Raw genomic sequence first — 25,479 nt, 5'->3', positions numbered from 1 at the left:
TGTTCTCTTTGCCTTTTGCTGCTCCAACTCTGCCCGTAAGAGAGACGCTGGAAAAAAGCTCTTTCATTCCGAGGCAGCTTTTAAAATAAAGCACTGTTCATTCTCCCGGTTCTCCAAAAAAGTCTCCACAGTTCACAGACTGGTTCAGTTTCCAGCTGTTGGGCTAAATGCGATTCTCTGCTGGTGCTTTCTGAACTGAAATCTTCTACAGGAAAAAAAAAAATAAATAAAAAACTTGGCTTGCAGGATTAAGGTTCGCTTCTTTCAACACTAACACAATGTAAAATGTGGAGGAGGCTGCCAATCTTCCCAGCAATATTCCTGTTTTTCCTTTGTTTAATTACACTATGTGTCAAAATCCATGCAGTAATGAGTATCAATGTCAAAATAATGTGCGTTATTTCAAGTACTTTTTTTTTATCCAGGCTAATCAGAGCAGAATACCTCACATGACGGGCTCAGCCACAGGTTCTCTTGTATCAAAGCACCATTATTGTCATTAAATCAAATATGGAGCTGTCATCAGCACCCGCATCGAGCTCAGGAAGTGTAAAGACATTGTGAACAGACATATTAAAGTAAAAAGAATGAATCCAGGCATGAAATAATAGTCTATTATCTGTTCAAGTATGGGTGTATCTCTGTGTGTCACAGAGGGATTTAACACAACACTGATACAAACGATAACCAGATCGGGAAACGCCTCGTGTTACTGTGCCACACAGGAAATGTCACATTTAATTTGTCTGTCATCTGGTTAGTCAGCAAGAACATCATCAGCCGCCGAGGCTGAGAAAACAATCAGCCTTCATTAAGAAAAATAACCCACAGAGAAAAGCTTCACTGAATCAAATCCACTGATTGATTGACAAGTTATATCCGAGAAAACTAAAATATCACAGTGACGAAGAGAACAGAAACCTCACAGAGAACAGTTTAAAGCAGTCATAGATCGTTTCACCCCTGAAAGTCAGTTTACATTTGCTCTGGTTGGTTTCGGTTTCACGTTGTTATCTAAGGAGTGGACTGAGGAATGTTGTAAGACATATGTACGTCATGTCCTCATCACCTACGTGGGCTGCGTCCTGGCTACCTATACTAGACATTCAATGGTTTGTTGATGGGCGTGCATCTGACGTTGGGGTGTTACTGGTCTGACTGGTCAGTTTGTAGAGTTGCAGTCTTTATGTCTATATGTCTTCCTCAGACCAAATTACAATTCAACACTTTGTCTCCTCCGCCCCAATGTGGTAGCACGGCTCATTTTTGCTTCTCTTCCGCTTCTTTTTCTTCTTCTATTGTTTAATGCTGTCTCAACTTCCTGCAATAGGTCCGAAAGATTGGACAATGCAAAAAGACTAAAAGACTAAAAGACTAAACTGAAAAGTGTGAAGGTCCAGACCAAGGAAGGGGGGTGTGGAAGTGTTCTAAATCCATACATACATGTAGATTGGATCATTTAACACCTCACCTCAGCTCTACAGAGCATTTTAGCATCTTTGTTTTTCCAAGCTATGTTACATTCACATATTGATTTTGATGTGGGTTTCCATGGTAACAGACAAAACCTGACTGTCAGCTTACACATTTACTGTACCAACTTAATGATGTAATACTTGTGTTATACTATATAATAATACTATTTGTGTTGTGTGCTTGCTTCACTGTCACTTAGGAACGATGCGTATAGAAAATTAATTAAGCAATTGATTAATTAGTAACACAACTTTAAGCTGTGAGTAAAGAACATGATAACACACAACACAATGTGCTGATAAAAATGACATGGTTGTCGATTGTGCGCCTATTTCTGGAATATTTTTGACTGATTCCTGCCTGACAATTAAAAACAAGCGTCTTTTGTGATATAAATACAATATTATTTCAGAAAAGAAGCTCAAACTGTGCCACGCAGCAGAATCGCAGCATATGTCAACTTACTAATGGTTTATTCAACGGAATCCGCCGACCCATCCCCCAACAAACACGCTCAGCCTCCGTATCGCACGGCATACCACCACAGTGGAACACTAATTAAGCCGGAGCGTGTTCACTGCACGCCTTTCTGATGTATACTGTACATACGCCGATATGACAGGGGTGTGTGGGGGTGTGGCTGCTTCTGTGCGAGTGTGTGTGCGTGTGTCTTCGGATGTGTGGCTGGCACGCATGTGTACGTGTATTTGTCTAGTTCACCCCACAGGATGACCCATAAAATACAAATACACACTCACATCTGAATAGAATACACACACTAACACACACACACACACACACACACACACACACACACACACACACACACACACACACACACACACACACACACACAGAGACATCTTAAAGACTACTGATTCGACTCCATGACCTCGTGACTCCGATGCTCCGCCCCTCCTCCCTCCCTCCCTCCCTCCCTCCGTGTCGGCCGCCTCAGTGCATCTTTCCCGTTGTTTTACACTGATAATAAAATGCTCCATCCCACTCCTACACACTCCTCCTCCCCCTCCACACGTTCCCCTAATGAGATAAATTAGCGCCTTGCAACAGATGCATGGAATATACACTAATGGCCACCATCTGTCACTCATCTCTGGGAGATGGAGTGAGAACGTGGCGCTAAATCCGATCACAAGCCCCTGGCAGAGCCCCACCATGCTGAGGAGGAGGAGGAGGGAGGAAGACAAAAAAAAGAAAAAGAGAGAGAGAGGAGATGAAGAGCATACAGTACAGAGCGAGGAGGGGGTGGCAGTGTGGGGGTTTTGGTGCGGTGTGACTGGACCTCAGTGTGTGTATATAAGTGGTGGAGAGGCGTCGGAGCTGCAGTACAGCGGGTTAGAGCTGCTCGTGATTCAGGCACAAAAAGATTTTTAAAAAGTGTTCAAAAGAAGGTTGTTCAATTCCCTGATGATACGATCCTGAAAAGTAGGAATTGTAAAGCTGGCGGCCTCTGAGGAGGTAATTTAAAGGTAATTCATCTTAGTTTTCTTAAACTATATATATTGGGCCACGTGCTCCGTTTCTGAACTTTGGTGTATGTGTTGCTGTGTGTGTGCTCCTTTCTAAAGAGCTGTGCACACTGTCACCTTTATTATAATACTTCAGATATTAGACCAGTCCTCGTACTTGATGTGACTAAATTAGATTTTCTTCCAATGAGGAAATAGTGTTTGAGAAGGGATCAGTGGAAGCTAAGCAGTAGGTCTAATGAAACAGACCCACACAGAAACATCTGCAGGTGGTAGCAACATTATTATTTCCCCCTTATATTTTGCATACATGTATTTTAAAAACCTGCAGAGAAAAAATAGCAGAAATAAATTAGGTAAAATTGACTCTAATCTTGCAGTTTCTTCTCCTTTAGTCTGTTATTATCACTTTGATTTTGTTATTGATCCGTTGGATCGATTCTCTCGCCCTCAATAGTTAAATCTTTTAATACGTAACAGATTATGGGATTCAACATCAGTCTTTGAGAACCAGAAATTCCCTGCGGAGGCTGAAGGTTTCAGGATGAAATCCCTTCCCGGGGTGAAGTGTGAAGCCTTTCGGTGACAGATCAGAATTAAAAGTTCCACATTCCCACTAGGCCATATTCACTGAATTTCACTCACGGATATTTTTAACATTTGTGATTTTTGTAAGTAACTTCTTTGTGTTGACTAAACTGAAGAGCAAACAAGATCCTGATTTCAGTGAGACTGACTGTAAAGATAAAGCTTAATAAACTAACCTGCAGTTCCTTAAAAACAAAATACACATATAAAGAGAATAGAAAAGCATGCCAATTATATATAACAACCACAATTACACCTTTCCGTATATGAATGTGAATTTAGAAATTATAATGGACTTTGCAGGGAACCTTTAAATAATGCAAATGACCATTTGAATGTGTGGTTTGCCGGGAGCAGCACGGCTTTGCACTTCAGTTCAATGTCAGAATGAGCAGGAAGGAAATTGTGTGTGAGAGAAGACTTAAGCACCTCGGCGAGGGGCTTAAGTAGCAGTCTGAATTGCACCATTTATGCATAAGGTACCTAAAAAAAATCACTTGGTAAAAAAAAAAAAAAGCCTTAACGTCAACTCCCACTCTGGGATCCATCAGAGATATTCTAATAGAGCTTCCTCTTGACGGCCGGTAATTCCCTCTGCAGCGTTCGCCGTCAGAACAGCGAGCTGCTGCAGAGCAGACGGACGCTCTGACAACCTGTACCTTCTCCAAAAAGTCAGCTTTTCATATCTAATGTCGCCACGACACTTTCCTCTGTACAAATAGCCACAAATCCATTTATAGAATGTAATCAGACAATGATATATTCCGCTCTCCACTGTGGGCTGCACTGTACATTAGCATGCAGCTTATGATGAAAGTGAAAAGGAACAATGAGAAACAAAAAGGGTGATGAAAAGGCAGACGAGCTTCGCATCTCTGGAACCAAGAGAAATGAATCACCCGAGGAGCTGCCCTGCACAGCTTCCATGAGAACAAATGGACTCAAACCAGCGACAATTAATCACTATTTGCATGGAGATGGCCATAACTCTTTTTTTTAAGTGGAAATTAATTACATGTTGCAAGAAAAGAAGGAGTAGGAAAGAAAAAAAAAAAAAACTTTTCAGAAGATGAAGCGACGTAAGACTGATATTATCACAAAAATAATGAAATGAAACCAAAATATTCATCTGCTCAGAGACTTTAATCCTAAAGAAATGAGATTACATATCCATGCATTTAAAGTGGAAGTCGGAATTCCGAGCCGCGAGCAACTTCCCCGCGCATGTTCTCTTTTTGTTAAACAGAGCATGTGTATATTGGACGGAACCACTGATCCCTATAAACTTCCAAATCCAGCAATCATACCGCATCAACATTTCCCACTGAAGGCTTCACATAAAAAGTAACTGGCCTCATAAAAGCGATGTCAAATACGGACAACCTCTCATAAAAAAGCACTGATGAAATTCTCAGACAAAACTATAAATGGCATCTGTAGAGAAAAATAAAATACAGCACTTTATAGAGCGGAGCTGGACTGCTTTAGTGCATTTTTACAGTCAGATATGTAGACCCCGTGACACGCATTTGACCGCTAATAGCAGCAGCACAAATCTACTGCAGCCTTGAACATCAGAATGATGCGCAAAATCCAATTTAAACACACAGTCTATACTTTTATAGACTTAATCTTTGACATTTTCATACTTTTTTTCCGAAGCCTGCATTTGATTAAGACCTGAATGGGGTTTCAGCAGGCGCTATTCAGAAAGTTTGTTCTAGAGACGTTCTTCAAGTCTTTGTAACTTTGAGCGAGTTTCAGTCGCTAATTATTTAGAACTCGAGGGATGCGTTTGTAAAGGCGTCAGTAATGTATGTACAGGTTGCTAATAAATAAAACATGTAAACAGGCGGTGACATGAATGATGCTAGGCCTTTATTAATGCTGTTGTGTAAACAAACATTTTGCAGCCAACCGTGAAGCCACCCATTGCTTTGTGTTTTGAAGCCTGGAGTTTCACTTTTGTTTTTTTTTCCATCCTGGCTTTTTGAAACCGAAAGTAAGCTTATCTTGAACTGACATGAGAAATAAAATCATTTTCTCATAAACCTCTACGGAAACTGACTTCTTTTAGAACCAGTGGAGTCGTTAATTTGTATTGTCAGTCTAGGATTTCAATCATTCAACTCAAGGCAAAGTCGACTCGACACAACTTATTGAACGATTCTGCAAAACGGCAAATTATCTATTGTCCAATCCATTTATTGATAATTCCTTTACTCTCTCCATCGATATCTGTACACGTAATATAATACGACGTGGTGAATAATTGATAAGCGTTATGGAAAGATGGTCAACAGGCCACAGACGGGGTATATTTAACAATGACTTGAATTAGCTAAATTAGTGTAACTCTAACTATTTACATTCAGTAATGTGTAGTCTCTGCAATGCTTGTAGTTGGAACTAGGCTCAACTCCCTGCTGCTGATGAGTGAACAATCATTGACTATATATTAATGAAATAACCCGGCCCTGCAGAGGAGCGTGGAGTCATTTCATCAAACAGACTTTCTTGAGCTTAATAAAGCATCATCATGTCTTTTTCTCTTTTTCTCGGGCTGATTAGAAGGTTTGCTACGCAGCCTCGTCCTTTCAACACACTGTTTCATTTTTATTTTGTGATTGGTTTCTGATTAGTTGGATGTAATTGGATTTTTTTTTTCTGATCGTGTCTTTCTTTACTTCTTTTGTCCGTCTCTCTTAAAGTCGTTTTTTGAGACCGGCGTGTGACAAAGGGCCGTGGAGCTAAACGACCTTGAACTTTAACTTTAACTTTGTCTCCCCGTCTTGTTTCTGTCTTCCTTTTCTCCGTCTTTCCCTCCGTCTTGCTCATCCTCATTTACATGGCCTGGGCTGCGGAGCTCTAACAATCCATTAGCTCGGCGAGGATGTTGAGGAGATCCATGCAAATAAGTGTGAAATTACACCGTAATCAGTCATGTAAATCGCACCGGTTCTCAATCTGGGCATCATCATTTCTCTGTACGTGTTTAGAAAATGGCATGCGGGGGCGATGGGTGAGGTTTCGGGAGAGAAAGAGATGGAGAGCACGAGAGGAAAAAAAAAGATTATAAAAGAAGTATTTGACAAGGAAGAGGATATGAAAAACACTCAAAAAAAAAGCTTTGATTCCTTTTTGCTGAACTGAACTCATTTTTTTTCCTGTTGGGTTCAGTTTTAAAAATTCATGCCATGATCAAAATTGTTCAGCAATGCGAGACTTCCAGTGCAAAGGCATTCTGCCTCTTCTTTGATGAGGAGAAAGGGGAGGATGGAGAGAGGAAGAATCTGATGAGACAAAGGGATGGACAAGTGGGTTTGTATGAGCAGCTGCAGAACCGCGGCGTAGTGTACAGGAGAAAATCATTGAAGAGGACCATGTTTTCATGTGAGTGCAGCACAGAATGAAGTGGAGGAACTTTTTGTCCATAATAGAGGTTGAACTAGTTTCTTTACTTTTGAGGATATATTGAATTAAGAGAGAAAAAGTTTAACCCCACCAGGACCGCACAGTGTATAATGGATGGTCTACTCTGCAATTCTCACAGCTTCCCTATTGCCTTCAACACAAATCGTAGGCACTGCACCCTCTCATCAATCGGGACAAAAAGGAACATTGAGTACCATCTTAGAAAGATGTTTTAGAGCTGACAGGATTCCACCTAAACGTGTTGAAAGAAAGAAATGGTTCTGCGTAACAGTTTTATTATAATTTTTGTTTTAATTAAGCTAAAAAAAAAGGCCACAGTCAGCAGCTAACTTGTTCAGGTTGGGGGGTTTTCTGAGCGAAAGCAACAGCAGCCTCCGAGAGGGTGGACGTAATTGGCCAATCAAAGAGATGCAAGCAGGCAACGTTATGGCTCCATCCATAGTACAACACTTTCATTTATTTCCAAACATCTCCATTTCTGCTCGTTCAGACTAAAACGGAGCCCGAGAGGTTTTTAAACTAACATGGGGGCAGCAGCATTTCCAAACTTCTGCGTTTTGGCGGCTCTAGAACTCCGGAGTATTGTGGACACCGAATTAATCGGTAGCAGAGTTGTTTTGTTTTCCGAACGAAAAAGTGGTGGCGTGTAGCTGATAGACGTCAAAGTGAGCATTACTGTGATGCCCTAGAGTTGTGAGAAAATGACTCACAGTGTATAAACAGCTGTGAAGTGTTTTGACATCGCTTCATTTTTCAAACTAACAGATCTACAGCATTAAGTGCAACACGCACGAGCCACTTCACATCATTTGACACCTGCATGTTGTTCATACTGTGGTAAAGAGTAAAAGACAAAGAAGCCAGGATCAGGAAGTGAACGTGATCACATCAATTTAGTGTTGAATCAGTTGAGTTTGAGAAATATTTACTAGTAACCATTCTATCAGACGTTTTGAGTAATTTCACAAATCAGTGTTGATGTTTGGTCCCTTTGGAATGTAACGGACGATTCATTAAAATCAAAATGTAACACAAAGCTTCAGGATTTTTCTCCCAGCATTTGCATTGTGTCTCCAAGCGTTAATATTTGAACGTCTGGCTGACTGGAGCTACTTGTTGCCAAGGTGTTGCTTTTTGAATTTATTGTTAAAGCTCTGAATTTTAACACTTGGTGTCCGCCTCAGGCGCTCGCCTATTAAGACAGCATTTGTTGTTAAAAAAAGGATGAGCTGACATGATGTAGGGAGAGCCGTCCATTGGAGGGAAGACGGAAAATCAATCAGAACACCATGCATAGCCAACACAAAAATGTGGGATTGGAAAGAATGGCATATCGAGCAACGTACACAGAAAAGTTTGGCCAACGGCAACAGCTGGTGACGGAAAACTTGAGAGAGCAGTGAAGAAACCAGCCTCAACCAGCATTCACGTGCACAGGGCAGGGGGGGAGGTGAGACGACTTAGAAAAGAGAAATATGGAGGAGGCACTACAAGATGAAAACCACTCATCAGTTGTAAGAATCTGAAGGACAGACTGTTGAATGAATGACTGAAGAGACCAAGATGAACCTCAACCGAAAAAACGTGAACAGGCCGAAGCTCATGATCAAGAACATACAAGCTCATGCCCGAAGCTCGGTGGAGCTGGTGTCACTGCTGCTTCTGAAACTGACTCTAACCTTTACAGATGATGCAACATGAGCAGCAGCAGAAGGAATTGGACAGAAACAGAAACACGTTGTCTGCCAGTTTACAGAGAAATGCATCTAATCAGGAGGAACTCGAAACTGGACAAATCAATCACTGCACCTCAACCCAGGGGAGACTTTGGGAAGAAACCCACCGGACAACAAAGAACTGAAGGAAACTGGGGGAAAATGCTGCAAAAGCTTCATTAATGAAGACAGCAACTTTGGTGATGTTAGTGGGTCACAGGCTTGATGCGCGTGTGGCAAACAACGGTTATGCAACTGAATAGAACATGTTATTTACTTTAAGAACCTTTAAGATCATCTGTTCCTTTACTTTCATGCAGGGACAATGGCACTGTGTCCTATAGACTGTTTAACTCTTGTGTCAAATATTCTTACTTCAGTCTTAGATCCAAATGTTCCGAGTTCTCAACACAAAAGGAATTGACCTTGCAGCACCGATCATGATGAAGTACATTTTCAGGATAATCAGTTCATATGGGATAAAGTGTGATGTGTTTTTTCTTAATCTAGCAAATACCTAGACGATTTATTGTAACACAAAACCAATAAAATCCAATAAAAAACCCAATATTGCCATAAAGCTGTTCTACTCACTGATTTGTAAAATTGCCCATAATGACATGATATGAATAGAGATATTAAAATGAGAGCGCAGTAAAAACAGCATGACATTAACAGTAAAATCTCTGATGGTATATAGGTTTATTACAACCTTGTGCAACCCACACCAGCCACAGTCGTATATAGAATGTCTCTGTGCATCGAACTCTGAAAGACGTATAAAAGAGTAATACTGTTAAGAGCTGGTCCGGTGTCAGAGCTTCAGCTGCACAGAAAATACTTATAAGAAGGAAAATCAAAGTTGCGCGCCCTTTGACAACTCTGTAAAAGCATCAGGCTATCAAGTCACTCGAGGTAAGATTAAGAAATGTGAACACCCGTCAATAACGTCTCCAACAAAAGATTGATTTTCAATAACAGGCAGTGGTTTGGTTCGCTGGGAGAAGCTGGTGCCACCGAGCTGCAGACGTGCTGCTGGATCTGAGTGGGCTGATTGGAGTGAATTACAAAATGCACTTTCAGATTCAGTTTCACACACTCACCAGTGGCTCCTGTTGAATACCACACGCTGTAACACAACACACCGTCCCGCGCGTGAGGGCGCTTGTATGTACACGTGCGAGTGTGTCAGCATATGCATGCCGACAAGCCGGGGAGGAGTGTGAAAGCGAAGCGCTAGAGGAGCAGTGAGACGGGGGATCAGGATTTTGGCTCAAATACAATTTGTGGAGGAGTCACTCAATGAGCTGACAGCCGTCAGCGAGTCCGGGTGGGGAGAGGGCTGAGCCACTGTGGTCAAAACACACAGACGCACGCACACCCAAACACAAACACAGAGAGATCCCATCAACACCGCGAAGCTCAAACAGACAGATGGGCTAATTTGTGACTGACTGTGTGTTATGAAACATTATCTCTGTGTCAGTGAAATCAAAATAACATTTTGGGTGTAAACGCAGAGCTTGTAACTGCCAACACAACACCACATGGCTGTGATGGATGCATATGGACGGTGATGCATGGCCTTGGAAAAATGTTTTGTTGCTAAACTGCTGCAAACGCTGTTTATTGAGTCATCTGGGGTGAACTGCATGCAGCCGTATATGTTTGCCAATCGCATCCCACCTGCCAGCACCAAATTAAGCCATCGAATCAATTTCAAGAGTCTGGAGGAAAATGAAGGCCATTATAGGCATTCAATTTTATTTGCTCTCTATTCAGAATTAAAGGCTATTGACAGACGGCTTTGTTTTGTTCTCTTTCCACCACTCTACGGTGAGAGTGGGGATAGGTGGTTAGGTTGCATTTTAATGCCCTGCCCCTTTAACGGCTGGCCACAGAACCACTTTATAATCCCCCCCTCGCTGGGGATTTGTGTATGCGGGGAGTGTATTGTAGCTAACTGAACCTGGCTCACTGCTCTCCGCGGATGTTTTGTTGTCAAATAATGGGAGAGTGATGGGGTCCTACCCCGCTGCGAGCCGCTGCAAAGATTAGACAGATCTTCACACTGGACGATTGGTGAAATTTATCACTGTCACTGGGTGCCAATCCAGACAGTTTTTTTTTTTCTTTCCTCCGACCGCCCCCACCCATTCTGTTTGTGGTGGTTTCTCATTTGGAACCTGCAAACCAGTTGTCATGTGTACTTTCCACTCCAATAGTGATAGCTTTAAGCAGCGCCTCAAAAATCACCCTCTGCTTCATGCCCTTCGCACAAATGCTCATTGCATTCCCTGTCTAGCGTGCATGGGAAATTTTTAGGGGGTGGAGGTGATTTGTGTTGGTATGGAGGTGTGTGTCGTGACATCACAGAGCGAGTGATAAATCTGGGAAAGAAAATGTAACAACCTGGTGTGTGACAGGCAAGCAAATATTACATCTTCCTCCTTCTCCTCCTTTGTTAGCAAATCAAGTCCGTATCATTCCCTCCACAAAGACGTCACAACAAAATGTTTAAATTCATTTGGCACGTCCTTCTGTCTTTAACAGGTTTGCTTTGTGAGCAGACGGCGTGTTTTGTGTACACTTACAAGAACACAGAAGAATAACATCCAGGCTGCAATTTCCAGGTTTAATCTCCATATCCGCTGAGGGCTGTTATGAGGCAGCGGACGCGACACTTGAGCAATACCAGATTTGTTCTCTAAAACACTTGTGTGCAGCTGTGTGTTCATATGCATGCGTGCAAACTGGTCGCCACTAAAGTGTCAGGCAGTAGGAGGATTTTTTTCCCGTTCCTTTAGTGAGTTAAGAGGCCATGTTTCTCAGCCAGCAGATTTTGATCCCTTTCGCGGCGCCGGTGGAATTAGCATGCAGAAGAGAGCTTTGAAAGGTGCTCTGGCCTTAGCTCAATCGCTCTCTCTCTCTCTCTCCGCCTCCCCTCTTCCTCAGGTAAAAGTAATGGATCGTAGCTGGCTCTGGCCTCCGTCCTGTTGCGTCACGCCCGCTAGCCAGCCAGCCAGCCGGCCAGGCGGGAGGGCAGAGCTGCAGGCTCTGTTATTTAGCGTCCATTCCTCCACGGTCACACTCGCTAACTCTGAGGCCAGCTGTCCAGGCACACCAGGCCTCAAGGATGGCAGTCCGCCTTAACTGAGAGGTGACACCCCCCTCCACGTTCTTTAACAGATTGCCATCTCGGACCAGCATGTTTGAATACCAATGAATAGGAAGGGGGGAAAAAAACTCCTTGCTGCGGCAACGTACAGGAACAGTGAGGTAAAATAAAAGGGACCTAATTTATAACGAACAATGAAAGGAATATGGATGGAAGGAACGTAGTAAAACTTTCTTATGACACAAGCTTAGGACATAAATTATTCTTTTTATGTGCACTTGCACTCGATGAAAGCTCATATTTTCACATTGGATTTATTATTCAGTCCATTATATATGTTTTTGATTTATCGATACATTTAAAATGCCGGTTTAAATTACAGCCACTGAAAGCTCACAGGTGCACGTTTTGGATCGACAAAGAAATCCAGTTTTAAACTTTGAAAAAATGAAAAAATGGAAGCAGCAAATATTTAGTTTTGACCTGCTTTGTTAATCATCAATAACTGTCGGCACTGATTCCCTGCTGATGACCTTTTGAATGACTTGTTTCAGCCCTAGAATCAAATGACTGTAGAATGTGACGGGCCTCACTTGCTCACCAACTCCGAAGCAGCTATGAAGCGTTTTAGCCTCTTTTAGCTCATTGTGTTAGTTTAAACCACATTTGCTGTTTGTATGACAATCCTAATCCAAGTGGCCATTGTGAGCGTTGAGTCTGTGTCGCTCTGCAATTACAGCACCAAATTGCTAGTTGGTGGGGGGGGGGGGTTCTGCCTCTTTCTCTGTGCGTGTACTTCCAACAATGTCGACTGAAACTGAGCAGATCATGTTGGAGTTTGAGCTAATAAATGTTGAATAACAGCTACTTTCACTGCAACTCAAAAAAGAGAGAGGAGAAATACAACCACTGAACTGATTTAAGCTACACCCATAATACTACGTTCTTGTTTGAATACTGCATTTTCACGTATACTGGGCACTCAAATACCTGTAGACACATGAATGCCTTGAATAATAGCTTGTGTCCTATGCATGAAAGCAGTTGTATCATTGTAAAATGCAGAATTTAACTGCACAACAACAGTTAGCAAAGACGACGGGGTCAGTAACACTCGTAATCGATTATCCACGTTGCGTTCTACACTGGTAGCCGAGGCTAATGCCGGTTGTTTTCTCCTGGAAAGGGGTCATGTGATAGGAGCCTGACGAATCAGCGCAGGCTATGTCTTCACCAAACAGAACCAATCAGCAAGCGGTTGTAGGTGTCTACAGCATAGTTTCAAAACATCTTTGGTTCTGCTCATCCAGACTGGATTGTGGATGAGTGTGGACGTCGGGTGTGTCCGTTGCAGAGTTCTTGCATTTGCAAACAAAAACGTACGACCAGTGACAATTGCTGGTCTGCGTCCCCACAGCGTGTAATGACATTTCTAGGAAGGTGCACAGTAGGTTGTGGTGTATGAGGCCCACGATACCAGGCTAAGATGTAGCTACACTGATGATTCAATGAAGACGTATGTCTTGGCTTTTAGTGCTCCCATCAGCCCAAACGGCAGAATGCAAAGTTGTCTGGATTTGTAAATAATGGATTTTGCAAACTTACTCTTACTCACGTCTGGGAGCTCGTGGCTGGGTTCTTGTATAAATGGTCAAAATATATCCGTGAATACAGCTTAAAATTCCACATTACATTACGAATGTAAATCATCATCCACTCTGACATAAACATCAACCTGCACATCCGGATACACGGGGGAGCAAAGGTCGTAGCTGTGTAATCGGTCCTGACAGTCACTCAGCGCTCATGCTGCAGCACGAGTATGTAAATGTCGAGGTAAGTAGATGTGCAGTGGAATGTGCGAGTCAGTGTGAATGTTGATGTACAATCAGTGCAGGAGTCCCTCAGTGAACTGACAGCTGTCTGTGGATCCTGGTGGGGGAAAGCCTGAGACACTGCACCTAATGAATGTGTGCTGCCATCAGCTCAGGATCTCAACCAAAACAGACGAGCACACACTAGTACAGACACACAAACATGTGACACACACACACACACACTAACATGCGACAAAGTAAAAGAAAGAAATAACACCGAACAGAAAAAAGTTATGTGCAGTAGCTGAGGGTGTTGTCGCTCCTGACAGTCTGAACCAAGCTTCATGTTTTTGTTACATTGTTTCCATTTGATCTGGTTAATTTTGGTTTCACATTGTAATTTAAGGAGAGACTATGAATGACGTCCTGTCGTCATCACCTACGTGGGCTGTGTCTACAGTACCTATACCTGATAGTGTGGTCTGCAGACGGGCGTGCGTTTGCCGTCGGTGTGTTGTCGGTAACCCTAACCCTAACCCTCAATGGAGACAATTTGGTTTCCATTGTATCATCAAGGTACTACTACCAGCATCAGCAAATTCTGGTGCAGCACTCCACACTCGTTCCAATGCATCAAATGAACGTCATTCAAACTTTATATCGTCACAGGCAAATACTTAAAGCAAGCCTTCGAGCCGCTTCCTCCTCTTTTCTTCTTCTAGTGTTTGATGCTGTTTCTGTCTGAACAATACAACAAAAGTGTTTTCGCACTGCAAACAATCCGTGGTTCAGTTTGATCCAGACCAAGACCCCCTCTTTTAGTCGGACTAAATCCTGGTCTGTTTGTCCGAGACACTTCTCACACCTGCTATTTTAGCTCAGACTAAACTGAAAAGTCAGAATGTCTGGACCAAACAAGGTGTTAAAGAAAACCTTAATCACAATTACAACTGTTGTTAAAGGTGTTGAGTCGCAATCGGTTTAATGCCAGGGAGATGTATTGTCGGCTATAACAGAGGCCTGACAAGCAGCACTTATGTGAGTTTTCAAAGTAACAACAGATCCAAAGACGACAAATCATCTGTGTCCACATCACAAGTGCATTAGTCACAAAGAATCGACGAGGAGCGGAGACGAGCTGCAACTTTCCAGCGAGGATGTGACAATGCATTAATGCTTCTAAATGAAATGACAATCTAATGTGAATCTCCTGTAGAGCAGTGTTTTTTCCGCTGCACGGTAATGCCAGTAAATATGACCTGTATTTTTGTTCCCTACATAACACAGCTGCTCTGTGCATGCTTGGCAAAAGTAGCAGTACAAATATGTGCAACACCTGGAAAGCATTTAAAAATACAAACCGCCTGCGCTGCGATTCTCTTTCATGGTGTGTGTGCCCCATAATGTTCTCTACAAAACAGCGTTTAAAAGAGTGTCGGAGCGGAGCGGTCGCAGCAGGAAGTTTTGGACAGGTTTTGACAGCGTCGGCATGAACACAATGCTCACGTTCTATTTAACAAAAGCAGTGGATGTGAAGTTCACCTGTAAAATGGGACCTAAAATAGATGCAAGATGACGTTTCCTTCCCCCCACTGCGGTGGTAGTGCTCCATCAGCTGAAAGTGCTGGTCACAACACTTTGTAACACCAATGTGAGCAAGCAAACTTCAAATCAATTATATACTGCAACTGATACTGATATATAAGGAAATATACGATAAAAAGCGCATGGATCAGAAGGGATCTTGATCATCTTGGAATATACTCTACACAGAACATGCTACAGACTAGGAGACGTTTCGCCTCGTCTTTGCTTCCAACTCAGATTTTCTTCAGTGATAGTCTGGCTTTAATTAAGTGTGTGGTTTGTTGTATTTAATATTTCATGCTCTTTAAGTAACTGAGCAACAGGAAGTGTAACACAAGCCTTCCTTCCCTGAATAAAACACGACAGATTCTTCCCATTTTTCGAAATTCAACTCCGGTGAAGTGAAGTGAAACAGGAGAACGTCTCCGCTCACTTAAGGTGACAAACAAAAGCACAGTCCATTAGAACCAGCATGCTCCGGCATACTGCTGCATTAACAAATGTAATCGTGTTGAGCAGCACATGTATTTTTCATTTCTCCTGCCACTGCTTCATGAGGCCACAGTCACGCAGCTGCAATCATATCACAAGATAAAATGAGTTTGAAGAGCTCGCTGTGTGTATCTGTATTCCACGCTGCCTTAACTTCTGTTCTGCCTCCTCGCTGCCAGGAGAATTAAACCTCAGTGTCGGTAATGGCAAAAAGTGAAAACAGTCCCCATTAAATGTCATAAAAACAGTGTGATAAAACCACGTTGGGGGGAAATTTGCGATACATGTGTCGTTCAACAAGATGTATTAGTTCAGGAAGCAATTTGTCTCTGCAAGCTGTTTTTTTGTTTTTTTGTGTGTTTTAATGGATTTTTGGAGCGTAGGACTTGCGGAAGGGAAAGCAAACATGCACTTGAGCCGCCAGTGTGAGCTTTTAACTGGGGGTCTGTGGGTTTGCATGTTTCCTGGGCAATAAGGGCGACAGAAAAAAACAAAATGCATCATGTCAGGACAGGACACAACAGGATGTGAGCTCTACATCCACAGACAGCTGGCGTCCACGGCCCTGCGTCTTTAGAATCACTCGTTTGAGAAAAAGCGTTACAGCTTGTCCTGTTTGCTAAACACGGATGATGCGTGCAAACAACTGACATCTTCTTACAAGATTTGTGGCCAGTAAAAGTGTTTGCCAACATGCACAGTTTATGCAGCATCAATCTTCGGGTATAACACTGCGCGTGCTTTGAAGTCTGTTAAAACATTTGATTAAAAAACGCACACACACACACACACACACACACAAAGAGAAAAAAACAGAAATCCCTCTTCACAGAGATGGGGAGGGGTTTATGTAACCGTTGGCAACAGATGCAGACATGGGGGGTTAAAAGGACGAGTCATAGGGCCTACACGCTGTGACCCCCTCCATCTGGAAGGGAACACCACAGTTTAAACTTTTCCATCGACCAAAATCTGTCACGCAGCCATTTCGCTGTCATTTTTTTCCCCCTTAAATTGCCCGATACGCAGGCAGCAATGACAGTCATCTGGGAATGTCATCTAAGCGAACAATTAACAGAGCAGCAAAAATGTGAGGTCAGATATAATTAACATATGTGCTGCTCAGCTATAATTGCTCAAGTCTAAAGCAAGTAATTAAATCATTCAAAGTGAGCCATGCAGACAATAACTGACTGAGTTTTTCAGATCGGCAGGAAAGTGGGGAGGGGGTGGGGGGGGTGGCATGGAGGAGCTGGGACGCTTTGCTCCTCTCCGTCACACCACCCCTGGGACACATATACTCAAAAAAACGAAGAAGCAATAGACGCTCGGCTTGTAATCGTGTGGCAGAAATAGCTAACATTGAGTGGATGCTACGTGCAATGGCGCTCGCTCCCACGAGCCGGGAGAGATCCCCTCCCCATTTTTTTCCCCTTTATTCTCAGGAATCAAAGAAGTTCAGTCACATGCTTGAGGTGCTCCTAATTGACGGCACAGAGATCCGCTCATTATGATACATGCATCGGGCCGGCCTGTCAGACAGAAGGCGGTGGAAGGGAGCGGCATTAGGCGAGTGGCAGGAGCATTATCAGTCTATATTTCACAGGTGTCAGCAGGGACTTGTCCCCGTTTCGTCCTCTGGGTGTCATTTATTAAATGAGGGAATGAAAGGGATGTTTAAGGTAGAAATACAAAGCTGCTTGGACAAGGGATTACTGGGGAAGAAAAACTGCATTCGAACTTCGGATACAAAATCCAGGTTATGGGGTTTCCCAGTCACATACCCAGCATGCTTTAGTATTCTGATCCGCACAGGTTGCCGAGTTGCGTGGACAAATCACAGAGCTTTGGAATCATCCACATTAGCATTTACAACTGGTGTTGACATTAATATTCTGTCGCCGTGATAGGTCGATTTGTTTGCTTTCTTTGACCAGTTGACCAATTTCATACTATTTGAACCCTTTTCAGTGTTCCAGCGCTGATTTTGGAGAGAAAAAGAAAAAGGGTCCAAAATACTGTTATAGCTAATTTTACAGCAACGTTCTACAGCAAATTAAATTCCCAAACAAAAGCTGGTTCATTAACACACACAGATGTTCTCTGATCTGACAAAACTGTGGTTTGGTTGGGTTAATGCACAAAAATTTAGGGAGTTATTTGTTCTCAGGGAAAGATCATATTTTGGGTTAAAATTACTCTTTTTGTGATTCAATTGTTCGTTATTGAAAGATACATGAAAACACAAAATATAAAAAATGAAACAAGCATGTAATAAAAAAAGAAAATTTTTCGAGGTTTATCAAGAGAAGGTAGCATGCATCTATGACGTATAAGTATACAATGTATACAATGAGGCTTCCAACGTGTGGCAACTATTACTTTCCCCGCTGCTGTAAACCCTGCTAATAGTGCTGGTTTTTTTAAGGTCCACATTTGACGAATCGGATTCAGAATGGGTGCAACGGGCGAGCAGGGCAGCTTGATTTCAAACAGCTTGGATAGGTCAGCGGTGACTGTTGACTGTTGATGGGACACGGGAAGCGAATGTATGTCTCCTGCGTCAAGGTCCAACATTTTGTTTACTCATCCAACCACCTGAACCTCTGCTGACTTTGTGGCTCAGTAGCAAAGTCACTCTATTCCCTCCTTCGCTCCTGTGCTGACGAGAATTATATTTCTCTCGACCACTAGGGGGTTTTGTCACTTGAATGCAAACATGCCGTTATTGTTCCTCTTTTCGTGGGAGGAGAGGCTCTTTTCTAAAGACACTCTCTGCTGAATTAGAAGCAGCATTTTACCCTCAAACAAAACAAGTACACAACGAGTTTGAACCCCAAATTAATCACAGCTTACTACACTTTTTAAATATTAATGAAGTTCCTATTAGCAGCACAGATGAGGGACGACTAAAATGAACTATGACAAGCAGTATCTACGTCGCCATGCTGCCACGACCACCTGTTTTCACGAGGATTCTGGTGTGACTAAAATACACATTTCCATTCACATGTTTGGGGAAGTCTTCAGCCCATTTATAACTTAAATATCTCTGGACCATGAGGAGGAAGCAGAGCACCCAGGGGAAACCCGCACAGGCATGAGGAGAGAGTGCACGGCCTCCACACAGGGAGGTGGGGCCACGAGTCCTTCCTGAGGATTTGTTTCTGTCAAATGAAGAAAGGCGCTGGCAACTTTTGACATTATGTTCTCAGAGGACCACGGATGAGGTCAGAAGCAGTGCATCATCTTTTTTCTTTCCCCTCCTTCTTTTTCAATGGTGAAACCACAGAGTGCCTTGTTACAGTACGTCTCCTTTTCATAATAAACCAATATGCTTTCAACTTGTCTGACCCGGGGACTGAGGCCTTCCCGAGCAAATTCAAAACACTTTGCGTGTGCTCTGTTCTTGACATTTAAAATCATATGAAAATGAAAATGGATCCCAATTAGAGCCGCAGGAAGCATACGGCCCTCTTGGTTCTCTTAGTAACACGCTGGTTTAAACCACCCCCCCCACCTAACGAAATGCCTTGAAAATTGACCTTCTCATTCTGCGAGCACCGATAAAAGCAGCCTTGAGTGGCCTCAGATCAAGTTATTTTGATAGTCATCTGCGAGGATGAAAATGTGAGAGTAAAAATAAGGCAAAGCAAAAGGGAACATAATCACACAGCAAAGAGCTGCGGAGGTAGCACCTCGCACTTAAATGTTCCACATACTCTCAGTAAAGAAACATGACATTAACCACCACGTAATAATGTAAATCACAGGAGTGGAAGGCGCTAATAACCACTTTAGGACAGGTGATTATTATGGAGGTGACCGCCAGAGGACTGACAGTGTGTCCTGGATAAAATCTAAAAATATATGAAACAATGTGAGCACATCCTACAGGCCTACTGACATAAACACAGCAGTGCTGTAAGAGGCTAATGTGAAGGAAGGTTAGAGGAAAAAAAACAAAAAACAAGTATGCTATATTTAAACTTGAGGCAGGGATGTCGGTCGGATCACCTGTTGAAGAGCATTCATTTCAACAGGGGAACAAAGGTCAGCATCCTTGCTGGAGCTTTGATTGGCAGGCGGGGGAGTTTGATGCCCACAGCAGCGGCCCAGCGGAGCAGCCATCGGTGGCGTGTGGCTTGGCTGGGCCACATTTCTGACTCAATGCTGACTAACTGAGTGTGTCTGCTGACAGTGTGTCTGACTGATAGGATCACCCCGGGAGGCTCTTCCAGGGCCTTTACAAAGTGTCTCTGATAGGCCAGGCCCGTAGCACTGGGCCCGCCGACAAATTAAATTTAAGCCCTGCTAATGCATAGCGTAATCATAGAGTGAGGTGGTGATAAATTTTTCATCGGGGTTACAGTGTGCGCGGCAGAGGAAGAGCTCAGGTGTAGAATCCGAGATGGCCGAGAGCGAGGAGAGGCGGCAGCAGCCGAGGGAAAAATAGCCGAGTCTGACCTCGGCACTGTACTGAAAAACCCTGCGCTCAGAAGCCAAAGACTCGTATGAAAGAACAACAATAACACGCCATTATGAGATGTAACATTTTGCGACGACCTACGTTTCCAGGGGGAAATTTGAAAGAAAAGCAATTTCACATTAAACTACCTGACACAATGCAGGTCTGGTGGAGTAGAAGAGCGGGCAGAGGGGAGGAGGAGGAGGAGGAGGAGGAGGGGAGGCAGATAGTGAGGAGTATGCGCGTGCGTGTGTGTGTGTGTGAATGGTTGGAGGGGTGCTGGTGGTGCGGCTGCTCGGGAGCTTCCCTAACAGCCATTGGCCAACTGGAGCGAGACACACACATCCCATCCGCCGAGTTAAAAGGAATGGAGTGGATGAAATTTCAAAGCCTCCCCTGCAGACACACACTCTGCTCTGCACACATCGGTGCCGAGATGTTCACATATTCGACGCCGGCGCACCAGCCCGGTCTCCTCTCCCGTGCGCTGGTATCAGACGCGGTTCTGCTGCGATTAATGAGAAAACCGAACCCAAAGAAAAAAAGGCCAAATGCCCGGAACGTCCCTTTTTTTTCCTCCAATGATGCTAAGAATTGTTCTTAATTAAAAACAGTGTCTCCGAGTCGTACATTTCCCGTGATTACTTGCTGTAGGCAGCAGAAGAAAGTGAAAGTCTCCGTGAGATAAGAAGGGAAGTGGCAGACGTTCACCTATTAAATTCCATTCACTTATTATGACCAACAATGCCATTCTGATTAACTGTCTGGCCCGTTGACATCATTATAAGACACATTCCAGAAGCGTCACACAAAGACCAACTCTGCTGCCCTTGTACAGACAATATGGAGCCCTCGAAGCTGCAGCGTGTTCAGCTCTCCCTCCTCCGCCTTTCTTTCCCTGACTTGACAGCCTTGATTTGACCACTGGCTTCCCTTTTCTTTACGAGCATCTCTCAGACGGAACATCTGTACAGCCACGTCGCAGCAGTCTGCGCTATAAAACAAATGCGGCAGAATTATATTCCGACGTACTAAATCATGTGATAAGTGTGAGATCTGCTTCTTTTTTTTTTGTTGTTGTTTTTTTCTTCTTTGTGTTTTTTAATGCATCTTTGTTGCTAAGCAGTCGTTGCTGTGGTGATTTTGCACTGCACTTCGCTGCAGTTCACAAGTCAGTCAACGACGGCGGCCGCTACTTTGACGTCTTCCTTGATGAATTCGTTGAAAGGGAACTTTGACTTTTATTAATTTATTTTCTCAAAAATATATATATATGACTTGAGTGCGTCACACGTTATTCTTCACTTGAAGAATGGAGTGAAGGCTTGAAAGCCACCACGCTCCTCAAAGCACTGAACATAATTTTTAAAAGCTGCAGTTCTCAGCTGCACGCGCACAGAAATTAATGAATACAAAATTTTTTGGGGGGAAAAAAACAGATAATGACTTTTACAGTATTACACACAATGTCATAGATCATGAGATGGTTATAAGGAAATTGCTTGACTTGCTCTTTTTTTCCATTACTTCCTGACCGGAGATCTGGAACATCAGAGGGAGTCAGGTTCACCTATCGACTGGTCTACTGCCCCCCGCCCCCAGTCGTCTACTGGTATATGCACTCAGACGCACCTCCAGAATCACTGTCACCCTCGCTGAGTAATTACAGCGATTAATGCATGGACGGAGCTCGCCTCTGGACACTCTATCAAGACGCGTGCGGTAATGGATGAAAGCACATTCTTAATAGAGAATCCATAGAGTCCAAACCTGAGCAAAAAACCCTAAACATATACCTTTTTGATCAAGACTGGTCTTTACCCACAATCCTCTTGGGGGAGATCGTTTACTAGCATAGGATAAAGAGAGAAAGCGGTCAGGTTCTTCTGCCCTTGTCGTCGCGCTCACGCTGACCTCTAAAAATGGACAACAAAGATCATATCACGAAACCAATACTAGCGCCAACGGCCTTTGCACAAATTGATTTAGCCACCCAGAACTCACTCCCATCTCAATGAGGTGGCAGGATGCTCACAGCATATATCACTGTCACACAAGCACCCTCTAGTGAAATGTGATTTTTATCTTTATGAGCTTTTTTTTCCCCCTCCACCTTTTTGGTACAGCATGTAGCGGGTTGTGATAAGTGATGAGAAATAAAGGGTTGGCACATTACGCTAATACAGGTGCTCTCGGCGCATATGGGTGCTATCACACAGGGAGAATGACATTGTTGTGGTCCTGCGCGTTTGAAAGCGGCTGGCGAGGCAGCAGGGGGCCCGCGGTGTACGGCTCATAGATCACTAATGTGTGGGTGAGAGTTGTCACCAGCCAGCGCCTGGCTGTGAAGCACAACATAGTTTATGGCACACAACCGCTAGACGTAAGCATGAATTGTGGCCCAGGCAACAATGAGGAAAAGCGCACTAAAAATAGATGATAAGCTTTTTTTTGTGCTCGCCCCAGAAACAATGGCTTCTTTTGATTTCCATGTGTTCAAACTTTGGTAGAAAGGATAAAGGAAGCATGGCATAATGTCTAACTGGGCCTACAGTAAAAGATCTGGATAAATACAGCAGAGAGGCCCACGCTAACCTGAAACGCACTCTCAGTAAAGGCTGGAAAGACACGATAAATGTTGCACTTTCAAGTGTGTTAAACACACTAAGATAGTCTGGGCTTTCTCCCTTTCCAACTGACAACCCCTGTTACACAGTTAATTACAGCCAAGTGAAACACAGCGCTGTGTCAATTATCATGTGCTTTTGCTCTCTCCCAATGGATATTTTTACTGCTTGGCTTTCACTGCTAAAGTTTCTACCTTCTTTTATTGCTATTCTGCCCAGGTCTCGAGGCTGGATTACATTCGGCAGACAGAGCTGTAAAAACAGAAGGGATTTAAGGATTCAGATTGGTGGAGGGTAACCTAATCTTCCGTAATTGGGGGAATGGTTCTCATTTTTATCAGCCTACTTTAGAAAGCAAGCTCATCGGCAGGCTGCTATCATCCCAGGCATTTTACTCTGACGATTAATTTTCATAAAGGCCGGGGAAAGGGAGGTCGGCCGCCACAGCTTCGAACACACATATTAAACCTAATCATCATTAATCAAAGCACCGCTCTTACTTAGCAGGTCGTGGAAATCAACATACACAACGTAAACGCTGCACAAAGATCCCTCATGTGCTGGTATTGCCTGAGCCGCCATGCTGCTCGAGTGCTGTGAAATAACACATTCTGGGCTGCGTCGTCTCAAAATGGAACTAAAATGGTAATCCTTTGCCAGGCGGAGCGTTCTCGCCTCGCCAGATGCTTAGTTCTGAAATTTGCCTAATTGCCACGCTCAGATCAATCCCTTTTACTCTGCCAAATGAATCTGCCAAAGTGTGTTGCGAGTGTTTTGTTGGCCCAATATGCTTTTTTTCTTGAAAAGATTTGTGTTTCCGTGAGTCCTGGCGAAGGCCTGAGAGAGGTTCTGGTCTCGGTGACCTATCCGTGGACCCAGATGCGTGTCCACCCCTGCTGACCCCTGCGTGCCTATTAGCCATGGCGTTGCAGAGAGGACACGGGGGCCTTTCCATCTCAGCAACCCACACACACACACACACACACACTCACGACACCCACTCTTCATATAGCTCAAACACATGCTGTGGGCAGACTAAATATGGACCTCTGATCAAAGGGCAGCATGTAGGAATGGACATTGGATGTACACTAACTTACTGACCTCCTAGCGTGCACATTCATATTTACATATATATATATATATATATATATGCACACACATATATACACACCAAGATATATATGTATAAAAACTGTCAGCTCTGATGATGCATAGTTTTGTGGTAAAATGTTGAATGAAAAATCAAAGTAATTCATGCGGCTGCTACTCTAGTTTATTTAGTGCATATTATGAATGGCACACACATATGCTCAGCACGTGGAGCTGAAGGTACAAACCAAGTCAAACACGCCGATGATTCATCTCCCATGTGTACCAACCATACATCTCACTTCACCAAGAGAAAAAAACTATGATATAAAAAAGTCCTCCTTGCGAAATGATAAAATAAAAAGCAATGGAAGTTAAAAAAAAAAAAAAGAAAAGGAGAGAAGACAGAGGAGATGTGCCTGTGTGTGTAAATAGGAAAGTGACAGATGAATCAGAAGTTTAGTCAACAGAGAAAACCTTGGTTCCAGCTGCCCGGCTGTCTGATGAGCCACTCTATGCTTGTCAACAACATCCCCTATCATTCTTGCACAACTATCTACTCACAAAACCAAGACCCGCCCCCTTCATCCCTTCGGCGATTCCACCATCCTCCAAGAGAAACACCTCCGAAGGCACAGAACGGGTTGCTCACAGCAGCAGCGGCAGCAGAAATCTCTTTCCCCCCTTGTCTCCTGTCTTTCTTCTCCCCTCCCCTCTCGCTTCCCTTTTCCTCTCCCCTCTATTTCTGTGCATCGTCTCTCCCAATCCTTTTGGTATCCACTTCTTTTTCTCTCTTCCCGCGCTGCCACCGCATTTGCGCGACAGATGAAAACATAAAAGAAGCAAAGAAGGAAAAAAAAGAGAAAGAAAGATAGAGAGGGAGAGAGACAGAGAGAGAGAGAGAGATGGAGAGAGAAAGAGAGACAAACCGACACCGGGGAAGGCTGGAGAAGCCAAATTAGCATGAGAATACTCACAGTGTTGTTGTTGAAGGAGCGCAGGGATGGGAGCGCGGCACCGGTCCCTCCGTCAGATACAACCTGCACACACAAGATTGAAGAGGGGAAAAAAAAGAAAACTAGGCTGTGAGAGCGGCAAAGAGAACGGGGAGAGGAGGAGGAGGAGGAGAGAAGAGCAGGACAAGGAGGAGGAGGAGAAGAAGAAGAAGAAGAAGAGGGAGGAGGAGGAGGAGGAGGAGGGAGCAGAGCATCCAATGCACGCACCAACAGGAGCCCAAATAAAGAAATAAAGGATTCCTCTGGGAACGTGAGTGTGTTCGGGCAGTGATGGTGTGTGTGGTGTTATGACTGAGGTGTGTGTGTGTGTGTGTGTGTGTGTGTGTATGAGGGGGGGGTCCACTGTTTGGGAAATATAAAAACACACACACTCACATGCGGTGTTGCACTTGGGTGCGCAATCACATCTGACAGGTCTGATCTGCAGTCCACCTACCTCCTTATCGCTACCTCACTCTTCCACTATGCCCTCTCTCTTTCTCTCTCTCTCTCTCTCTCTCTCTCTCACCACTGCTCACACTGATGCCAGAGATTCAGCCGCTACAGGGGAGCTATCGC

General features: G+C 43.7%; 1 protein-coding gene across 4 annotated transcripts in view; it reads right to left on the bottom strand.

Moving 5' to 3' along the window:
• The window catches only part of LOC118123902 (RNA binding protein fox-1 homolog 3), a 255,107-nt gene extending 230,058 nt beyond the window's left edge, over positions 1-25,049 (bottom strand). For all 4 annotated transcript variants that reach the window (XM_047344006.1, XM_047344004.1, XM_047344009.1 and 1 more), the window contains exon 1: positions 24,883-25,049. The gene's annotated coding sequence lies outside the window, so the exon portion shown is untranslated. The remainder of the gene's footprint in view (positions 1-24,882) is intronic.
• Between the last annotated feature and the right edge of the window lie 430 nt (positions 25,050-25,479).

This window comes from Hippoglossus stenolepis, chromosome 16 (assembly GCF_022539355.2).
Source record: "Hippoglossus stenolepis isolate QCI-W04-F060 chromosome 16, HSTE1.2, whole genome shotgun sequence".
NCBI lineage: Eukaryota > Metazoa > Chordata > Actinopteri > Pleuronectiformes > Pleuronectidae > Hippoglossus > Hippoglossus stenolepis.
Note: the sequence above shows the minus strand (reverse complement) of the source record. Positions and strands in the feature narration are given on the sequence as shown.